Source organism: Stenella coeruleoalba (assembly GCF_951394435.1).
Source record: "Stenella coeruleoalba genome assembly, chromosome: 3".
In the NCBI taxonomy this organism is placed as follows: Eukaryota; Metazoa; Chordata; class Mammalia; order Artiodactyla; family Delphinidae; genus Stenella; species Stenella coeruleoalba.
The window spans coordinates 64279099-64302442 of NC_137148.1; the positions used below are offsets into that span (position 1 = coordinate 64279099).

Sequence of the window (23344 nt, forward strand, 5' to 3'; positions counted from 1 at the left end):
AAAAATCGATTTGTACAAAACTACTAGGAATAATAAGAATGAAAGAAAATGACTATATATGAAAAGTAGCATGTATGTTTTTGGTAAAAGAAGGTAAGAGGAGTGGAGGAATTATTCTAAGAGAAAAATCCAGAGTCAAGGTGTATATTTTCCTGCTGTATTGTGTTTCTGTTTCCTATGCTAGTGTGATCAATCATCAGAGAAACTGTTTGGGTTAGAAAACTTTGATTAAAATATTTGACTCTCAGACTTCCCTGGTGGTGCAGTGGTTGAGAGACGGCCTGCCGATGCAGGGGACACGGGTTCGTGCCCCGGTCCCGGAGGATCCCACATGCCGCGGAACGGCTGGGCCCGTGAGCCATGGCCGCTGAGCCTGCGCGTCCAGAGCCTGTGCTCCGCAACGGGAGAGGCCACAACAGTGAGAGGCCCGCGTACCGGAAAAAAAAAAAAAAAAAAAATTGACTCTCTTTATAATGTAGTACAGAATTCTCTATTGGCTCACATGAGTATTCAGATTGTTGGTCTCTTCTTGATGAGAAATTGTAAGCAGGGGATTTTATTTGCCTTTTCAGTGATCTGCCTAGAAAACAAAGATTTTGTGTGGTGTCATTTTTTTTCTCTCATGTCAGGTCTTTGATTATCTAAGAGGGCTGCATCTTACAACTATATATATATATATATATATATATGTTAAATTACGTGGGAAGCATTGTCAAATAAGTATTATTTTGTGTCTAGAAATGATGTAAAATTCCTGGAAATCTGATATGTCCAAATAGAATAACTTTGACAAGTAAGAGTTTTCTGATAACTTTAAGATCATAAAACTGAACTGGGTAGGAATTTCCAGAACTAGATTCAAATAGAGCAAGAATTAATATGGGGCTGAATTAATTGATGAGGGTGATTATAATTTCTTCTAGATATAAGGAAACCTTTCCTTTTAGACTAACTATGACTTACAGCACAGATAGGGAGAAAATGATTGTTTCATATCGCTTCATTGCAAGCCTGTTCCTAAAAATTGTACATTTTAGAACAAGAGTCCAAATGGAGGCCCACACTCCATATGTCTAAATATTTAAAAATTATAAATCAAGTGAGCAAATTGTTAAAATATGTTCTATCCTCCCATCTTAAAATATACATTTATGATGACAAAATAGAAAGTTGGCAAAATACAAAACACAAATGAATTTATTATTACACATGTCTTTGGGCTGATGATGTTTGGATGAGTAACTGTTTCATATTGTAGCAAGTTACACAGCCACTATGTACTACTGTTGCACATACTTCCCTAATTCCCAGGTATCTCCCCAGTCAGGAACTGGAAAATGAAGGAAAGAAAAAAAGACAGAACTCCCAGGAAATACCTTGATGTGCAATAGAATCTATTGTATACATAACCATCTCACAGTAAAGTTGTTAGGTGAATTAGTTTCTCTTTTCACCTACTGAAATTTTTCACTGAACTTCTCCCAATGAAATCCTCCCACATTCTAAAGCAGTGTTTATCTCTGACTGAAAAATCACAAACCTTTATTAAATTCAGATACCTTTTGAGGGTGTAGGGCAAGCAGAGTGGAGAGGCATTTCCCTGAGACCTGGACAGTGTTACTCATTAGAATGGATATTAGGGTTAAGGATGGTGCCACATCAGTGAGTGCCAGACCCCAAGAGTATCGCATGTATAGTTTAATAAAAATTTGGGTGGGCATGCCTGTGTTACATGGAGCCCTTTAAAGTGCAGGACCAGGGCAGGGGGCCCCTTTTAATGTAAGGGCATTGTCACCTCATTGTTCCGTGACATAGGGACAGAAGTCTAGGAAACAATGACAGGACTCTATGTGGGGTTTAATCCACTTTTAACCCCCCCACCACACACCCTCAACAACAGAACAATGATGAGGCTGCAAACCTACTGTTTAGTGATCATGTTCATTGTTTCCATTCATTCATGTGTCAGATGCTGTTCTAGGCATAACAGTGAGCAAAGCAGTCAGAATTCCGCTCTCATAGAACTCACATGTTAGTGGGAGAAGACCAAAGATAAACACAAACTATAAGATAATTTATCACCAACGATAAACACATAAACTATAAGTAAGATAATTTATCATAGAAATAAGTGCTATGAAGAAAATAAAACATGAAATGGGGCAGGGGCAGGGGTGGACAACTTTAGATACAGGGGTCAGGGAAGAGCTCTCTGGGGAGGTGACTTTTTGGCCAAGACCCACAATAAGAGTAGGAGGCAGTAATGCAAACATTGAACACATTAGCTAACTGGATTTCCTGATATTAGAGGGTTAAGAAGAACCGCTTTCTAAACTTCAGCACTTGATGAACATCTTAAGTACTTAGGCCCACTATCTTGCTATCATCTGTAGTGCAACAAATATAAAATTTTTCATAATTCTGGACTTTCTACCACACCTTGATAATTAATGCACAGAATATAAATGTAAAATTGTGATCAGAACAAATCTGACCTGAATTCAGAATATACCCTATAAAACACATCACTCAATAGAATTTTAATATCAGCTACCTTGCTGTTCTTTCTCAAATAGCAAAATAATAACAATTGTCTTTGTGATTTCTAATGTTTTTCTAGAACTGATCTTAATATGAAAGACTTGATTTCACTAGCTAAGTTTTTAAATAGCTAAATCTATATAGAATAAAAATTTAGTCCTATACATGAGATTTTTGATTAAAGAATACTCAAAGTTCTAAGTTCTTAGTCAAACAATGCACCTCATAGACTGAAATGGAGCAAAACCTTAATATATTTTAATTTGAAAAAAGGAAATTTACCAGCTGGTTTTAAAAGAAATATGCATGTATAATTTGGGATTTTTTAAAAAATATAAATTTATTTATTTATTTATTTTTTGGCTGCGTTGGGTCTTTGTTGCTGTGCGCGGGCTTCCTCTAGTTGCGGCGGGCGGGGGCTACTTTGGTTGCGGCGTGTGGGCTTCTCATTGCAGTAGCTTCTCTTTGTTGCAGAGCACAGGCTCTAGGCACATGGGCTGCAGTAGTTGTGGCACGCTGGCTCAGTAGTTGTGGCTCGCGGGCTTAGCTGCTCCACGGTATGTGGGATCTTCCCAGACCAGGGCTTGAACCCGTGTCCCCTGCATTGGCAGGTGGATTCTTAACCACTGCACCACCAGGGAAGTTCCTGGGATTTTTTTGTAAATGCTAAATATTTTTTTCACATAATAGAATCAACCTAAAATAATTTTCATTCAATAATTTCTAATTATAAAAGAGAATCATTAGACTTATTTAGTACTCTATTTATTTTTAGTACTTTATTGTTGCTTGTGCCAGACAGCATACGAAGTGATTTACATGCATCATTTCATGTAATTGTCACAAAACCTTGCATGGATTAGTATAAGGTAATACTAAGAATTCCTATTTTATATTTGAGGAAATAAGCACAAGTTAGGCACCTTGTCCAAAGTCACACACGGTGGGAAATTGTGGAACCAGAAATGGAACCTGAGCAGCCTGACTTCAGAGTCAACTTAATGCTTGAGATTATGACAAGCTTCTAGATATTTTATACTGTTTTATTCTTTATAATATTGGCATGATTACATTCTTACATAATCTGAAATTTGCTTAATTATTAGGAGTTTCTCCAGAAATTCAGTATATTGAATTTTTAAAATATAATTATAACTGTTTATATAATTTTTAATACACTTATATAATTATTTTATATAATATTATATACTTTTTTATAATATGAAACGTTATTCTAAAACATGTCCCAAACTGCAAGACACAAGTACCATTGAAACAGGTAAAGGTATACGTACGGAGAATGGTGAAACAGAATTTTCGCCTTTAAGAAGTCTTTATCGGGCTTCCGGTAAGATGGCGGAAGAGTAAGACGCGGAGATCACCTTCTTCTCTACAGTTACACCAGAAATACATCTACCCGTGGAACAACTCCTACTGAACACCTACTGAACGCTGGCAGAAGACCTCAGACCTCCCAAAAGGTAAGAAACCCCCCATGTACCTGGGTAGGGCAAAAGAAAAAAGAATAAACAGAGACAAAAGGGTAGGGACGGGACTTGCACCAGTGGGAGAGAGCTGTGAAGGAGGAAAGGTTTCCATACACTAGGAAGCCCCTTCGCGGGCGGAGACTGCAGGTGGCGGAGCGGGAAAGCTTCGGAGCCGCGGAGGAGAGCACAGTAACAGGGGTGCGGGGGGCAAAGCGGGGAGATTCCCGCACAGAGGATCGGTGCCGACCGGCACTCACCAGCCTGAGAGGCTTGTCTGCTCACCCGCCGGGGCGGGCGGGGCTGGGAGCTGAGGCTCGGGTTTCGGGCGGAGGCAGGGAGAGGACTGGGGTTGGCGGCGTGAACACAGCCTGCAGGGGGTTAGTGCACCATGGCTAGCCGGGAGGGAGTCCAGGGAAAAGTCTGGACCTGCCGAAGAGGCAAGAGACTTTTTCTTCCCTCTTTGTTTCCTGGTGCGCGAGGAGAGGGGATTAAGAGCGCTGCTTAAAGGAGCTCCAGAGACGGGCGCGAGCCGCGGCTAAAAGCGCGGACCACAGAGACGGGCATGAGACGCTAAGGCTGCTGCTGCCGCCACCAAGAAGCCTGTGTGCAAGCACAGGTCACTATCCACACCCCCTTCCGAAGAGCCTGTGCAGCCCGCCACTGCCAGGGTCCCGGGAACCAGGGACAACTCCCCCGGGAGAACGCACGGCGCGCCTCAGGCTGGTGCAATGTCATGCTGGCCTCTGCCGCCGCAGGCTCGCCCCGCACTCCGTGCCCCTCCCTCGTCCCCGGCCTGAGTGAGCCACAGCCGCCGAATCAGCTGCTCCTTTAACCCCATCCTGTCTGAGCAAAGAACAGACGCCCTACGGTGACCTACACGCAGAGGCGGGGCCAAATCCAAAGCTGAGCCCCGGGGAGCTGTGAGAATAAAGAAGAGAAAGAGAAATCTCTCCCAGCAGCCTCAGAAGCAGCGGATTAAAGCTCCACAATCAATTTGATGTACCCTGCATCTGTGGAATACATGAATAGACAACGAATCATCCCAAATTAAGGAGGTGGACTTTTTTCAGTTAAGGAGAGCAGGATTTATGATTTTTTCCCCTTTTCCTTTTTTTGTGAGTGTGTATGTGTATGCTTCTGTGTGAGATTTTGTCTGCATAGCTTTGCTTCCATCATTTGTCCGAGGGTTATATCCATCCGTTTTTTTTTTTAATTTTTTTTCTTAATAATTACTTTTTATTTTACTTTATCTTCTTTCTTTCTTTCCTTCCTTCCCTCCTTTAGACAACGAATCATCACAAATTGAGGAGGTGGACTTTGAGAGCAAGATTTATGATTTTTTCCCCTTTTCCTCTTTTTGTGAGTGTGTATGTGTATGCGTCTATGTGAGATTTTGTCTGTATACCTTTGCTTCCACCATTTGTCCTAGGGCTCTATCCGTCCTTTTTTTTTTTCTTCTCAATTATTTTTTTATTTAAAAAACTTTATTATATTTTATCTTACTTTATTTTATTTTACTTTATCTTCTTTCTTTCTTTTTTTCTTCCTTCCCTCCTTCCTTCCTTCCTCCCTCCCTCCCTCCCTCCTTTCTTTCTACTTCTACTAATTCTTTCTTTCTACTTTTTCTCCCTTTTATTCTGAGCGGTGTGGATGAAAGGCTCTTGGTGCTGCAGCTAGGAGTCAGTGCTGTGCCTCTGAGGTGGGAGAGCCAAATTCAAGACACTGGTCCACAAAAGACCTCCCAGCTCTGCATAATATCAAATGGTGAAAATCTCCCAGAGATCTGCATCTCAACACCAGCACCCAGCTTCACTCAACGACCAGCAAGCTACAGTGCTGAACATCCTATGCCAAACAACTAGCAAGACAGGAACACAACCCCACCTATTAGCAGAGAGGCTGCCTAAAATCATAATAAGTTCACAGACACCCCAAAACACACCACCAGACGTGGACCTGCCCACCAGAAAGACAAGATCCAGCCTCATCCACCAGAACACAGGCACTAGTCCCCTCCACCAGGAAGCCTACACAACCCACTGAACCAACCTTAGCCACTGGGGACAGACACCAAAAACAACGGGAACTATGAACCTGCAGCCTGCAAAAAGGAGACCCCAAACACAGTAGGATAAGCAAAATGAGAAGACAGAAAAACACAGAGCAGATAAAGGAGCAAGATAAAAACCCACCAGACCTAACAAATGAAGAGGAAATAGGCAGTCTACCTGAAAAAGAATTCAGAATAATGATAGTAAAGATGATCCAAAATCTTGGAAATAGCATAGACAAAATGCAAGAAACATTTAACAAGGACCTAGAAGAACTAAAGATGAAACAAACAATGATGAACAACACAATAAATGAAATGAAAAATACTCTAGATGGGATCAATAGAATAACTGAGGCAGAAGAATGGATAAGTGACCTGGAAGATAAAATAGTAGAAATAATTACTGCAGAGCAGAATAAAGAAAAAAGAATGAAAAGAACTGAGGACAGTCTCAGAGACCTCTGGGACAACATTAAACGCACCAACATTCGAATTATAGGGGTTCCAGAAGAAGAAGAGAAAAAGAAAGGGACTGAGAAAATATTTGAAGAGATTATAGTTGAAAACTTCCCTAATATGGGAAAGGAAATAGTTAATCAAGTCCAGGAAGCACAGAGGTCCCATACAGGATAAATCCAAGGAGAAATATGCCAAGACACATATTAATCAAACTGTCAAAAATTAAATACAAAGAAAACATATTAAAAGCAGCAAGGGAAAAACAACAAATAACACACAAGGGAATCCCCATAAGGTTAACAGCTGATCTTTCAGCAGAAACTCTGCAAGCCAGAAGGGACTGGCAGGACATATTTAAAGTGATGAAGGAGAAAAACCTGCAACCAAGATTACTCTACCCAGCAAGGATCTCATTCAGATTTGATGGAGAAATTAAAACCCTTACAGACAAGCGAAAGCTGAGAGAGTTCAGCACCACCAAACCAGCTCTACAACAACTGCTAAAGGAACTTCTCTAGGCAAGAAACACAAGGAAAAGACCTACAATAAGGAACCCAAAACAATTAAGAAAATGGGAATAGGAACATACATATCGATAATTACCTTAAATGTAAATGGACTAAGTGCTCCCACCAAAAGACACAGATTGGCTGAATAGATGCAAAAACAAGACCCATATATATTAGGCTCTCTACAAGAGACCTACTTCAGACCTAGAGACACATACAGACTGAAAGTAAGGGGATGGAAAAAGATATTTCATGCAAATGGAAACCAAAAAAAAGCTGGAGTAGCAATTCTCATATCAGACAAAATAGACTTTAAAATAAAGACTATTAGAAGAGACAAAGAAGGACACTACATAATGATCAAGGGATTGATCCAAGAAGAAGATATAACAATTGTAAATATTTATGCACCCAACATAGGAGCACCTCAGTACATAAGGCAAATACTAACAGCCATAAAAGGGGAAATCAACAGTAGCACATTCATAGTAGGGGACTTTAACACCCCACTTTCACCAATGGACATATCATCCACAATGAAAATAAATAAGGAAACACAAGCTTTAAATGATACATTAAACAAGATGGACTTAATTGATATTTGTAGGACATTCCATCCAAAAACATCAGAATACACATTTTTCTCTAGTGTCATGGAACATTCTCCAGGATAGATCATATCTTGGGTCACAAATCAAGCCTTGGTAAATTTAAGAAAATCGAGATTGTATCAAGTATCTTCTCCGACCACAACACTATGAGACTAGATATCAATTACAGGAAAAGATCTGTAAAAAATACAAACACATGGAGGCTAAACAATACACTACTTAATAACGAAGTGATCACTGAAGAAATCAAAGAGGAAATTAAAAAATACCTAGAAACAAATGACAATGGAGACACGACAATGCAAAATCTATGGGATGCAGCAAAAGCAGTTCTAAGAGGGACGTTTATAGCAATACAATCTTACCTTAAGAAACGGGAAACGTTTCGAATAAACAACCTAACCTTGCACCTAAAGCAATTAGAGAAAGAAGAACAAAACCCCCCCAAAGTTAGCAGAAGGAAAGAAATCATAAAGATGAGATCAGAAATAAATGAAAAAGAAATGAAGGAAACGATAGCAAAGATCAATAAAACTAAAAGCTGGTTCTTTGAGAAGATAAACAAAATTTATAAACCATTAGCCAGAATCATCAAGAAAGAAAGGGAGAAGGCTCAAATCAATAGAATTAGAAATGAAAAAAGAGAAGTAACAACTGACACTGCAGAAATACAAAAGATCATGAGAGATTACTACAAGCAACTCTATGCCAATAAAATGGACAACCTGGAAGAAATGGATAAATTCTTAGAATTGCACAACCTGTCAAGACTGAATTAGGAAGAAATAGAAAATATGAACAGATCAATCACAAGCACTGAAATTGAAACTGTGATTAACAATCTTCCAACAAACAAAAGCCTAGGACAAGATGGCTTCACAGGCGAATTCTATCAAACATTTAGAGAAGAGCTAACACCTATCATTCTCAAACTCTTCTAAATTATAGCAGAGGGAGGAACACTCCCAAACTCATTCTACGAGGCCACCATCACCCTGATACCAAAACCAGACAAGGATGTCACAAAGAAAGAAAACTGCAGGCCAATATCACTGATGAACATAGATGCAAAAATCCTCAACAAAATACTAGCAAACAGAATCCAACAGCACATTAAACGTATCATACACCATGATCAAGTGGGGTTTATTCCAGGAATGCAAGGATTCTTCAATATACGCAAATCAATCAACGTGATACACCATATTAACAAACTGAAGGAGAAAAACCATATGATCATTTCAATAGATGCAGAGAAAGCTTTAGACAAAATTCAACACCCATTTATGATAAAAACCCTTCAGAAAGTAGGCATAGAGGGAACTTTCCTCAACATAATAAAGGCCATATATGACAAACCCACAGCCAACATCATCCTCAATGGTGAAAAACTGAAAGCATTTCCACTAAGATCAGGAACAAGGCAAGGTTGCCAACTCTCACCACTCTTATTCAACATAGTTTTGGAAGTTTTAGCCACAGCAATCAGAGAAGAAAAAGAAATAAAAGGAATCCAAATCAGAAGAGAAGAAGAAAAGCTGTGACTGTTGGCAGATGACATGAAACTATACATAGAGAATCCTAAAGATGCTACCAGAAAACTGCCGGAACTAATCAATGAATTTGGTAAAGTAGCAGGATACAAAATTAATGCACAGAAATCTCTGGCATTCCTATACATTAATGATGAAAAATCTGAAAGTGAAATCAAAAAAACACTCCCACTTACCATTGCAACAAAAAGAATAAAATATCTAGGAATAAACCTACCTAAGGAGACAAAAGACCTGTATGCAGAAAACTATAAGACACTGATGAAACAAATTAAAGATGATACAAATAGATGGAGAGATATACCATGTTCTTGGATTGGAAGAATCCTCATTGTGAAAATGGCTCTACTACCCAAAGTAATCTACAGATTCAATGCAATCCCTATCAAACTACCACTGGCATTTTTCACAGAACTAGAACAAAAAATTTCACAATTTGTATGGAAACACAAAAGACCCCGAATAGCCAAAGCAATCTTGAGAACGAAAAATGGAGCTGGAGGAATCAGGCTCCCTGACTTCAGACTATACTACAAAGCTACAGTAATCAAGACAGTGTGGTACTGGCACAAGAACAGAAAGATAGATCAACGGAACAGGATAGAAAGCCCAGAGATAAACCCATGCACATATGGTCACCTTATCTTTGATAAAGGAGGCAGGAATGTACAGTGGAGAAAGGACAGCCTCTTCAATAAGTGGTGCTGGGAAAACTGGACTGGTACATTTAAAAGTATGAAATTAGATCACTCCCTAACAGCATACACAAAAATAAGCTCAAAATGGATTAAAGACCTAAATATAAGGCCAGATCTATCAAACTCTTAGAGGAAAACATAGGCAGGACACTCTATGACATAGATCACAGCAAGATCCTTTTTGACCCACCTCCTAGAGAAATGGAAATAAAAACAAAAATAAACAAATGGGACCTAATGAAACTTCAAAGCTTTTGCACAGCAAAGGAAACCATAAAGAAGACCAAAAGACAACCCTCAGAATGGGAGAAAATATTTTCAAATGAAGCAACTGACAAAGGATTAATCTCCAAAATTTATAAGCAGCTCATGCAGCTTAATAACAAAAAAACAAACAACCCAATCCAAAAATGGGCAGAAGACCTAAATAGACATTTCTCCAAAGAAGATATACAGATTGCCAACAAACACATGAAAGAATGCTCAACATCACTAATCATTAGAGAAATGCAAATCAAAACTACAATGAGATATCATCTCACACCAGTCAGAATGGCCATCATCAAAAAATCTAGAAACAATAAATGCTGGAGAGGGTGTGGAGAAAAGGGAACACTCTTGCACTGTTGGTGGGAATGTTAATTGATACAGCCACAGGAACAGTATGGAGGTTCCTTAAAAAACTGCAAATAGAACTACCATATGACCCAGCAATCCCACTACTGGGCAGATACCCTGAGAAAACCATAATTCAAAAAGAATCATGTACCAGAATGTTCTTTGCAGCTCTATTTACAATAGCCCGGAGATGGAAACAACCTAATTGTCCATCATTGGATGAATGGATAAAGAAGATGTGGCACATATATACAATGGAATATTACTCAGCCATAAAAAGGAACGAAATTGAGCTATTTGTAATGAGGTGAATAGACCTAGAGTCTGTCATACAGAGTGAAGTAAGTCAGAAAGAGAGAGACAAATACCGTATGCTAACACATATATATGGAATTTAAGAAAAAAAATGTCATGAAGAACCTAGGGGTAAGACAGGAGTAAAGACACAGACCTACTAGAGAATGGACTTGAGGATATGGGGAGGGGGAAGGGTAAGCTGTGACAAAGCGAGAGAGAGGCATGGTCATATATACACTACCAAACATAAGGTAGATAGCTAGTGGGAAGCAGCCGCATAGCACAGGGAGATCAGCTTGGTGCTTTGTGATCGCCTGGAGGGGTGGGATAGGGAGGGTGGGAGGGAGGGAGACGCAAGAGGGAAGAGATATGGGAACATATGTATATATATAACTGATTCATTTTGTTGTAAAGCAGAAACTAACACACCATTGTAAACCAATTATACTCCAATAAAGATGTTAAAAAAAGAAGTCTTTATCAATTAAAACCCAATATAAAGATTTGTTTCAAAACAAATTACATATATTAACTCTAGCATAATTCTAAAAAATAGTCAAAGTAAAACACAAAACTATGTAAACTGTGAATTCAAGTACAAAAACAAGATATATGTACATTTGAATCTGTGCAGAGTGCTTCAAATTAATTGTAGTCTAATTCCAAACAGATTGCATAACAAGTCCACAACAAGTCATAGACTAATGAACAACGATTTCATAAAGTGACTAAATGATTTATCTCCAAAATCTCCTGTATGATCTGGCAACTGCCACCTCTACCTCTTTCCTTACCTCTAAAATAAATCAGGTTCTGTCACATCTGATGTTAACCACTGCATGGCTTATTAGATTTTGGGCATTTTGATTGAAACCTTTTCATTAAATTTGCTTTCCTGTGACATCTTTCTTCATCAGTATGTCTTCTAAATTCTAAATATTTCAGGTACCAAAATCTCATTACTGCCTGGTATAATTACGGTAGCTTCCTTCGTTCAAGTGGACATTTAGAGTTCTATTCAAATGAATGAAAAAGAAGAGCAGACAACTCCACACGAACAAGGTAACTTCATAAATATACTTCTTTATTCTTTAATACTCTTGAAATATTATTAGTAAGTAACTCCCCAGGTCAGAGTTTTAGAGCTTAGATGTAGTAAAATCTCAGAATGTAGTCAAGGGAACAAAAGTTAGTCCTATAGAGATGTGGGTACATTTTAAAATTTTGTTAAATATGTGAAAGGGCTAATGCATTGGGCAGGGGACGCATTTAATCATGTCACTTCTGACTCTCATCACTTCTTAGCTGCTTCTTTCTTTAGGAACCTAAAGTCTGAAAAGATCGATATTATTAGACAATTTCTCTGGCATTTTCAATAACAACTTAGGAAAATCGGTTGTTAACATAGGAAAGTGAACTCAAAAATGGTGGTAAACTTTCAGAAAAATCAGGCCTCCAAATCTTCTTTTATTATCAGACTGTTTCTCTACCTCAATAAAATTTTCTAGCTATTTATACGATCTTATCTTGACATTAACAGTGTTAGATATAGTATTATTATTAGTATTATCAAAATGCAATAGCTTTAAGAAGAGATATTTTATCATTGTTACTTTCTTGAAGTTTATGATGCTTAGAGATTTTTCAAATCCATGATCTTATTTTAGAGCTGAACAAACTGAGGCTCAGAGAAAAACATAACCTGTCCAGTCACGTCATGACAGCAAGGTTATAACGCCCACTTCTTTCTGTCTGCTAATACTGTGGTCACTGTGACACTATACTGCTTCTAATCAGAGGTCTTTAATTTCTTAATTTTAAAAATAACCAAAATATTTTAATAAGCAAAAGTAACAAAACTTTGGAAGTTAATATCTGAAGTTTTTCGTTTTTTTTTTTTTTTTTTTTTTTTGGCCATAGTTTACACATATTCCTTATTAGGAATATGTCTCCATCTTCTTGTTTGGGGTGAGTCAAATTTTTATGTTTCGTTTCACTTAAACATAAAACCTGAAACTGTTAACACTCTTAGAAAACATAGAGGAGTTCCTAGACATTGATTTTTGGCAATGACTTTCTGGATATGACAGCAAAAGCAAAATAAATAAATGAGATTATATCAAACTAAAAAGCTTCTGCACAGCAAAGGAAATATTCAGCAGAATGAAAAAGCAACCTATGGAATGGAGAAATTATTTTCAAACCATCTGTCTATTCAGGGCTTAACATGCAAAATATAAGAAACTCGTATTACTCAATATCAAAAAATGGGCAAAGGACCTAATAAACATGTTTCCAAAGAATACTTAGAAATGGCCAACAGGATCTGAAAAGGTGTTCAACATCACTAATTATTAGGGAAATGCAAATAAAAATTACAATGAAATATTATACCTGTTAGGATATTGCTTATTAAAAAAATGTGTTGAGAAGTGTAGAGAAAAGGGAACACTTGTACGCTGTTGGTGGCAATGTAAAGTGGTGCAGCCACCGTGGAAAAGAGTATTTAGGTTCCTCAAAAACTTAAAAATAGAACACCATATAGTCCAGCTATCCACTTATGGGTATTGATCCAAAGGATGGATGGACCTGGAGGACATTATGCTAAGTGAAAAAAGCCAGACACAAAGATGAATGTTGTATGTGGAATCTAAAAATCATCAAACCCATAGAAACAGTAGAATGGTGTTTTCCAGGAGTTGGGGGAAGTAGGAAATGGAAAGATAATGTTCAAAGGGTAGAAAGTTTGAATTATGTAAGATAATTTCTGGAGACCTGTTATTCAGCATAGTGCCAACAGCTAACAGTACTGTACTCTTAACACACACACACACACACGTACATGACAAATTGGGTGAGAGGAAACTTTGGGAGGTGATGGATATGTCTGTGTTTCTGATGGTTTCATGGGTGTATACTTATCCCCAAACTTAGCAATATGTATATATAAAATATGTACAGCTCTTTACATGTCAATCATACCTCAATAAAATGATTTAAAACAAACAAAACATGTAGACTTTAAAGATTAAGAATTTTGCTGCTCTTTGATGCTATTTGCCCACTGGGAACATACTGGCGCTGTGATTTCTGGAGACCGTTAGGCTTTCATGTACCATTCAGGCTCAGGGAGAGGGAGCTTACCTCGGAGAGGGGCATGTACTCATTCAGCTACACAGCAGCCGTGTCTGCCAAGCTGGCCAGAGGAGCTGCTTGTACTTCTCCATCCCACCTACACGCCCCACTTTAATCTTAGCCTTTGAGTAGACATGTGAGTCACTTGGGACACAGAGTGAAATCACAGCATTTAATCAGCATACTCACTTGTTAATTTTACTTGTTTCCTATGAGGGAGGAAGTCTCATCTCAGGGGAGTAACCAGTTAATTATTGTAAGCAATCATCAAATACTCAGGTTTCAGAAGTATGCTGGGCTATGATTTAATTATTTTCCTTAAGAAATGCTTCCTATTTTAATTTTTCAAAGCCATATAACTAATGTGTTTTTGCTGGATATGACTGCCTTACCACCAAGAGTCTCCCCTTTCCCTCACATCAGATATTGAGATCATTGAATGTGTTTAGATGAAAAAATACTGCATTAGCATGTTTTAATGAATTAGGTTCACAGAAGAAATTCATAGATGTAATGAGCATGCATCTAACATATTTAAATTACTTATTTATAGGTTTTTAGAAGTCTTAGAAGCCTAGGTATGTTTACTATAAACCACATTGAGGAACTGTTGATGGAAGAGGTGGAGGCAGCTTGTTATAAAACAATCAGCTCACACTTCATCCATGTAAAGGATCAATAATGAAAGAGGAAGGGGCATGCTCTCGCCCTCCCCTCCTCTCCCCCATTGCTTCAAAACATTGGGAAGAAAACCGCACATTTATAATATTCCATCAAAGCTAATTTGTAAGATATTAGTAGATGTTTGTCTCTGTGTTACAATATGTGGAGCCAAAAAACCAGAGTGAACTCAGGGTCTTCAAGAATCATACGCCTACCTAATAGGACATGCTTAACAGTTATCAGTAGAAACCAGTAATCATGTTTAATAAAAAGATAATCAGTTCGTTGTTGAGCTATCATGTTCTATCAGTCACTGAACACTTTCTTTCCTTAACAACTGCTAACACCCAGATAGACAAGTAAAAGGAAAAAAACAAAACAAAAAACCTTGAAAAACAAAACCCAAACTGACACAATGCAAACTATAGAAGTTGGAGGTAAAACATAGAATAGCTAAAAGTTTTGTGGGTCTCCATGGGGACTGACAGAGACTGGGGGACGGGTACAAGGGAGGGAAGCAGTGAGGCTTCATTCTGAGTAGCTGCTAATGCATGCTGTAAACCACCTGCTGCAGATTCAAACAGGACTCCAGGGACCAATGGGGAGGGGTACAAGTAGGGAGAGATTGAGAAAGGTTACCTTTAACTGGCTTGAACGTAAATAATGGGTCTTGTGATAGAGGTGAAGAGTGTAGTTAGCCCCAAAGCAAAACATCTTGAAAGATTGCTTAATGGAGAAATGGAATTCTTTTATCAAATTGTAATCTTTCATTACAGGAAAGATTATAGTAATTGTGAGATGCCATTACCACTTGCCACAGTAGTTTTAAGATTTGTATCAACTTGGCTTTATTTACCTGGGTTTTCCTGGAGTTATTTATTTATTTATTTTTGCCTTAATAAGCTTCCAAAAACGATTGGACACTGTTCTTACCAGTGTCAAAGTTACTCCTTGAGGAATAAGGTGGTTGTTTCAAGAGCCACATTAATCCTTTTAAAGTAATAACTATTTATGAAGGTGCATTAACTTTTCAATAATTCTACATGGTACCTTAACTACAAGGACTAATTGTAGGTACTAGAGATAACAGGACTCCCGAATGAGAGAGAAAGATATATAGAGAGGATTTAATGTAATTCTACTTACAAAAATTATATGAATTTCTTATTAGACAAGTTTGATTTCACTTGGTGAAGATAATGCATGATTGGGTAACTAATTTTTTCATTGACCTGTAAGAGTTTTTTCAATGTACTCTTCTATTGTGAAAGGAAAATAGTTTTTTTTTTTTTCTAAAGCTGAAAATAGGGTTTATTTATTTTAAAGCCGCCTTCTTGAAGTTTCCATTCTCATCCCTCCATCTTAACTCACCCTCTTTGTTTTAAACGTGGCTTGAGAAATAAGGTTTTGTGATGCAGGCAGAAGCTGTCGAACTAACTGCAGGAAAAGGAGTGTTGTGCTCAAGTTGGATATATGATTGGAATTATTTCAAAGGAAGACAGAGGAACCAACCCTGCACATAAATTTCTTGGTTCTTTGCAGCAAGACTCCTCTGGTCTCATCTCTTCTAGAATGTAAAGGTCAAAGTAAACTTCACACAGCTAGCTTCTTATCTCCGTATACTGGCTAAATGTCTTAGGAGGACAAAGTTTACCTAATGGGAAAGTAATCTTATAATTCTGTTTGCATTCCAGAAATGTTCAGATTATGTTTTCCAGTTGAAACAGTTCTATATACAAACATCTTCAAAAACCAGTTCTTTAAGATGTCTGATTTATTTTTTCTTGTTACTGAAATATACTTGATTTACAATATTAGTTTCAGAAGTACTGCATAGTGATTCAGTATTTTTACAGATTATACTCCATTAAAAGTTATTATAGGATAATGGCTATAATTCCCTGGGCTGTACAATATAACCTTGTTGCTTATCTATTTTATACATACTAGTTTGTATCTGTTAATCATATACCCCTAACATGCTCCTTTCCCCTTCCCCCGCGCCACTGGTAACCAGTAGTTTATTTTCTATATCTGTGAGACTGTTTCTGTTTTGCTATATATATTTATCAGTATTATTTTTTAGATTCCACATATAAGTGATATCATATAATATTTGTCTTTCTCTGACTTATTTCACTAAGCATAATATTTTCTAGGTCCATCTATGTTGCTACAAATAGCAGAATTTCATTTTTATGTCTAAGTAATATAATATTGTATATATGTATATATATATTCTACATCTTTATTATCCATTTGTCTCTTCATGGGCACTTGGGTTGCTTCCATATCATAGCTATTGGAAGTGGTGCTGCTATGAACACTGGGGTGCATGTATCTTTTCAAATTAGTGTTTTCATCTTTTTCTGGATATGTACCCAGGAGTAGAACTGTTAGATCATATGGCAGTTCTATTATATATTTAGTTTTTTGAGAAACCTCCATACAGTTTCCCATAGTGACTGCACTATCTACATTCCCACCAACAATGTATGAGAGTTTCCTTTTCTCCACATCCTCGTCAACATTTGTTATTTGTAGATTTTTTGAAGGTAAGTATTCTGACAGGTGTGAGGTGATATCTCATGGTGCTTTTGATTTGTTTACACTCCTCTGATTAGCGACGTTGAGCATCTTTTCATGTGCCTGTTGGCTATCTCTATGTCTTCTTTGGAAAAATGTCTGTTCAGTTCTTCTGCCCATTTTTTAAGTTGGGTTGTTTGTTTTGATGTTGAGTTGTATGAGCCGTTCATGTATTTTGGATATTTACCCCTTGTCAGTCACATCATTTGTAAATAATTTCTCCCAATCAGTATGTTGACTTTTAGTTTTGTTGATGGTTTCCTTTGCTGTGTGTAAGTTTTTAAGTTTAATTAGGTCCCATTTGTTTCTTTTTGCTTTTGTTTCCTTTACCTTAGGAGACAGATTGAAAAAAATATTGCTACAATTTATGTCAAAGTGTTCTGCCAATGTTTTCTACTAGTAGGTTTATGGTTTCAGGTCTCAAATTTAGGTCTTTAATCCATTTTGAGTTTATTTGTGAGAAAACGTTCTACTTTCATTCTTTCACATATAGCTCTCCAGTTTTCCCAGCACCATTTATTGAAGAGATGGTCTTTTCTCCATTGTATATTCTTACCTCCTTCGTAGGTTAACTGACCATAAGTGTGTGGGTTTATTCTGGACTTTCCATTTTGTTCTATTGATCTATTTATCTGTTTTTGTGCCAGTGCTGTTTTGATTACTGTAGCTTTGTAGTATAGTCTAGAGTCAGTGTGATTCCTCTAGCTCTGTTCTTTCTCAAGAACATTTGGACTATTTGGGGTCTTCCATACAAATCTTATTTGTTCTATTTCTGTGAAAAAATGCCATTGGTATTTTGATAGGGATTGCACTGAATCTGTAGATGGCCTTGGGTAGTATGGTTATTTTAACAATATTACTTCTTCTAATCCATGAACAGGTTATATCTTTCCATCTGTTTGTTTTTTGTCTTCAGTTACTTTCATCAGTGTCATAGATTTCTGAGTACAGGTCTTTTACCTCCTTAGGTAGGTTTATTCCTGGGTATTTTATTCTTTCGGATGGGATTGTAAATGGGGTTGTGTTCTTAATTTCTCTTTCTGACATTTCACTGTCAGTGTATAGAAATGCAACAGATTTCTGTATGTTAAATTTGTATTCTGCATGTTAACCAAATTCGTTGAGCTCTGTTTAATGGTGGTGTCTTTAGGATTTTGTATGTGTAGTATCATGTCATCTGCAAACAATGACAGTTTTATTTCTTCCTTTCCAATTTATTGGATTCCTTTTGTTTCTCTTTCTCCTGACTGCTGTGGCTTCGACTTCCAAAACTGCATTGAATAAAAGTGGCGAGAGTGGACATCCTTGTCTTGTTCTTGATCTCTGAAGAAATGCTTTAAGCTTTTCACCATTGAGTATGATGTTAGCTGTGGGTTTGTTATATATGGCCTTTATTATATTGAGGTATGTTCCCTCTATGCCCTCTTTCTGGAGAGTTTTTATCATAAGGGATGTTGAATTTTGTCAAAAGCTTTTTCTGCACCTATTGAGATGATCATATGGTTTTTATTCAATTTGTTAATGTGGTGTATCACTTTGATTGATTTTATGGATGTTGAAAAATCCTTGCATCCCTGGGATAAATCCCACTTGATCATAGTGTATGATTCTTTTGAGGTAGTGTGGGATTTGTGTTTGCTAATATTTTATGGAAGATTTTAAAATCTATGTTTATCAGTGATATTGGCCTGTAATTTTCTTTTTTGTGTGATATCTTTGTTTGGTTTTGGTATCAGGGTAATGTTGGCCTCATGGAATGAGTTTGGAAGCATTCCTTCCTCTGCAATTTTTTGGAATAGTTTGAGAAGGATAGGTGTTAACTCTTCTGTAAATGTTTGTAGAATTTGCCTGTGAAGCCATCTGGTCCTGGACTTGGTTTGTTGGTAGTTTTTTTTTAATTACTATTTTTGTTTTCACTACTAGTGACTGGTCTGTTCAAGTTGTCTGTTTCTTCTTGATTCAGTCTTGGCAAGTGCATGTTGTTAGAAACTTGTCCATTTCTTCTAGGTTGTCCAATTTATTGGCATATAACTGTTCACAGTATTATGATTTTTTTATATCTGAATGGTATCTGTTGTTATCTGTTCTCTTTCAGTTTTCATTTTGTTTTAATTGGGTCCTCTTTCTTCTCTTCTTGGTGAGCCTGGCTAAAGTTTTATCTTTTTTTATTTTTGAGGTACGCGAGCCTCTCACTGTTGTGGCCTCTCCCGTTGCGGAGCACAGGCTCCGGACACTCAGGCCCAGCGGCCATGGCTCACGGGCCCAGCCGCTCCGCGGCATGTGGGATCTTCCTGGACTGGGGCACGAACCTCAGTCCCCTGCATCGGCAGGCTGTCTCTCAACCACTGCGCCACCAGGGAAGCCCTATCATTTTTTTAATCTTTTCAAAAACAAAAAAACCCCAACTGTTCTTGCTTTCATTGATCTTTTCTATCTTTTAAATCTCTATTTTAATTATTTCCTCTCTGACATTTATTATTCCCTTCCTTCTGCAGACTTTGGGCTGTGTTTGTTCTTTTTTAAATTCCTATAGGTGGTAGTTTAGGTTGTCTATTTGAGATCCTTACTGTTTCTTGAGGAAGGTTGGTATCACTGTAAACTTCCCTCAGAACTGCTTTTGCTGCATCCTGTAGATTTTGGAGTATTGTGTTTCCATTTTCATTTATCTTGAGGTATTTTCTGATTTCCTGTTTGATTTCTTCACTGACCTATTTGATTTTTAGTAGCATGTTGTTTAGTCTCCAAGTGCTTGTTCTTTTCCCATTTTTCTTTCTGTACTTCTAGTTTCATGCTGTGTGGTTGGAAAAATGCTTGAAATAACTTCTATCCTCTTAAATTTGTTAAGACTATTTTGTGGGCTAGCATGTGACCTATTGTGGAGAACATTCCATGTCCTTGAAAAGAATGTGTATTCTTCTGTTTTGGGATGGAATATCCTGTAGATATTAAATCCAACTTCTCTAAGGTGTCATTTAAAACCACTGTTTCCTTTTTGATTTTCTATCTGGTTGATCTGTCCACTGATGTAAATGGGCTGTTAAAGTCTCCTACTATTATGGTGTTATTGTCAATTTCTCCCTTTATGTCTGTTAATATTTGCTTTCTATATTTAGGTGCTCCAGTATTGGGTGCATATAGGTTGATGAGTGTACTATCCTCTTTTTGTATTGATCCCTTTATCATTATATAATGTCCCTCTTTGTCTTTTGTTATAGCCTTTGTTTTAAAGTCTAATTTGTCTGGTATGAGTATTGTTACCCCTGCTTTCTTGTTTCTGTTTGTATAAAATCTTTTCCCATCCTCTCACTTTGTCTGTGTGTGTCTTTAGCTCTGAAGTGAGTCTCTTGTAGGCAGCATATAGAAGGGTCATTTTTTTTTAATCCAATCAGCCATCCTGTGTCTTTTGTTTGGAGCATTTATGTACTTACTGCCATTTTATTACTTGTTTTCCATTTTTCTTTCTTTTCTCTTTTTTAGTTCCACTCTGTTCATTTCTTCTTTTTGCTTTTTCATTTCTTCTTTTTGCTTTTTCCCTTGTGGTTTGATTTTCTTCAGTAGTATGCTTGTGTTCCTTTCTTTTTAGTTTTTATGAATCTGTGTAGGTTTTTGATTTGTGGTTACTATGGAGTTCACATACGTTGTCCTATAGGTATATCTACTTGTTTGAAACTTGTAGTCATTTAAGTTCAAACACATTCTAAAATATCTAAATTTTTATTCCCCTACCCCACTTTTTGCATTTTTTATGTCGTATTTTATATCCTCATGTTTATCTCTTAACTGTTTATTATAGTTGTAGTTGATTTTATAGTTTTTGTCTTTTAATCTTCAGACTGGCTTAAGTGGTTGATCCTCAGTCTTTACAATATATTTGCCTGTCCTAGTGGGATTTTCCTTTTGCCATAGATACTTACCTGTTTTCCACTTAGAGAAGCCCCTTTTAACATTTCTTTAGGGTAGGTTTAGTATTGATGAACTCTTTTAGTCTTTGCTTATCTGAGAAGTTCTTCATCTCTCATTCTATTGTAAATGATAATCTTGCTGGGTATAGTATCCTAGGCTGCATATTTTTCCTTTTCAGAGCTTTGAATTTATCGTGCCACTCCCTTCTGGCCTGCAGAGTTTCTGCAGAGAAATCATAAGGCTGATTGATAGCCTTATGGGGATTCCCTTGTATATGACTCTTTGTTTTTCTCTTGCTGCCTTTAGAATTCTCTATCTTTTTGTCATTTTGATTCTGATATGTCTTGATGTGGGTCTGTTTGGGTTCATCTTTTTTGGGACCCTGTGTGATTCCTGTACATGGATATCTATTTCCTTCTTGATGTTTGGGAAGTTTTTAGTCGTAATTTCCTCAAATACATTTTTGATCCCCTTTTCACTCTCTTCTCCTCTGGGATCCTTATAATGTGAATGTTGGTATACTTAATGTTATACCAGACATCTCTTACATTGTTTTCATTTAAGACTTTCTGTTTTTCTTTAGATACTCTAATAATTGGGTGATATCCGTTATTCTATTTTCCAGATCACTTATGCATTCTTCTGTGTCAGTCTGCTATTCATTCCTTCTGTGTGTTTTTGATTTCAGCTATTGAATTCTTCATTTATGATCAGGTGTTTATTTTCTAGTCCCTTGTTAAAATGTTCACTGTGTACATCAATTCTTTTCCCTAATTCAGTTAATATTTTTATTACTCATGTTTTGTGTTCTTTATCTGATAAATGGTTTATTTCTATTTCATTATTTTTTCAGGGGGTTTCTCTTGCTCTTTTTCAATGGAGAGTAGTTCCTCTGCCTTTTTGCTTAACTTTCTCTGCCTCTATGAGTTTATGTGAAACAGTTACCTATTGTGGTCTTGAAGGGGTGTTCTTATGTGGGAGCATCCCTGTGCAGACTGAGTGTGCCCAGTGCCTTTGGTGGGTGAGCTGGACTTGACATGGATGTAAGTCACATCTTTCTTCAGGGTGTGCTGGCAGCTATCACCTTGGTAGGTGGTGGGGCTGGAGATGGAGTCGCTAGAGCTGGTTCTGGGTGTGGGACTTCCCCTTTGCTCAGTGGCTGTCACTACCCTGAGGCCCTGAGGGCTGTCAGAAGCCTGAGAGCTGGGTCTGAGCTGGCTCTGTTCCCTTTAAGTGTATGTTTTTTCCCTTTCCCCTCATTGCGACCCTTGCCCCAGAGTGGGGGCGTGCTGAAGCAAGTGGGGCCTGTGCAGGCTCTCAGAACATGTCCTCTGCTGACAGAGATCTAAGCTGTGTCCGATGTGCTGCCTTTGCAGGCACCCACAATTGTTTCCTTTGCTCTGTTTAGACACAGCCTCAGGTGTAAGTCCCCTTTGTCCCTCACAGCCAATCACTGCCCCCAGCCTCTGCTGCCCCTGCCCTGTGTAGAATTGCTCCACAGGGCAGGCAGGCCCCATGCAGACTCTTGGTGTGTATTGGAGGGTGAAATGTGGTGGAGTGGCTACTGTCAGAGACTCGGCAGCTTCTGATGCGCTGCGTGTGTAATCACTAACAGTGGGCGCTGCCATCCAACCCAGGCTCCACCCCAGGACCGGGCTGCCTCTGTGTCCCACGGTCACGTCTTTCCCCTGGTCATGGCTGCTCCAGATCCTGTGCTGCACTGTGGTGTGACGTGAGTGGGGCCAGAGTGTTGGCTTGGCTCAGGCTGGAATGTGTGGCAAAGTGACTGCAGGAAACCCAGCAGCCATTAGAGCAGACCTCTCTCTGTCCTGCTTAGGGACAAGGCAGTGAACATGTGCTCCTTACAAGGATATCCAGGCTCCCCCAGCCCTTCTGTTACTCCTAGCAGTCCTCTAACCAGCCAAGGGGTCTTTTCTCCTCCAAGTAGGACCCCAGGGCTGGGGTGCCCAATCTGTGGTTCCAACCATTCACTCCCCAGGGTGGGTGTCCCCCCGTGTGTTCTCCTTTTCCTCTGAGTCCCCTCCCAGTGGCACAGGTTCCAATCCTATTGCTTTTCTTCCCTTCCCACCTGATTACCTGTGTATCTTTCTTAGAGCCTTGGTTGTACAGGAGTCCTTCTGCCAGTTTCCAGTTTTCAGTGACAGTTGTTCCACATGTAGATGTATTTTTGATGTGTTCATCAGGCGAGGTGAGCTTCACATCCTCCTACT

General features: G+C 38.2%; 1 long non-coding RNA gene across 2 annotated transcripts in view; it reads left to right on the forward strand.

Moving 5' to 3' along the window:
• The first annotated feature begins 3898 nt into the window (after positions 1-3898).
• Positions 3899-23344, forward strand: part of LOC307184796 — a 59043-nt gene continuing 39597 nt past the window's right edge. For both annotated transcript variants that reach the window (XR_013827827.1, XR_013827828.1), the window contains exons 1-2: positions 3899-4022; positions 11772-11888. This is a non-coding gene — a long non-coding RNA (uncharacterized lncRNA). The remainder of the gene's footprint in view (positions 4023-11771; positions 11889-23344) is intronic.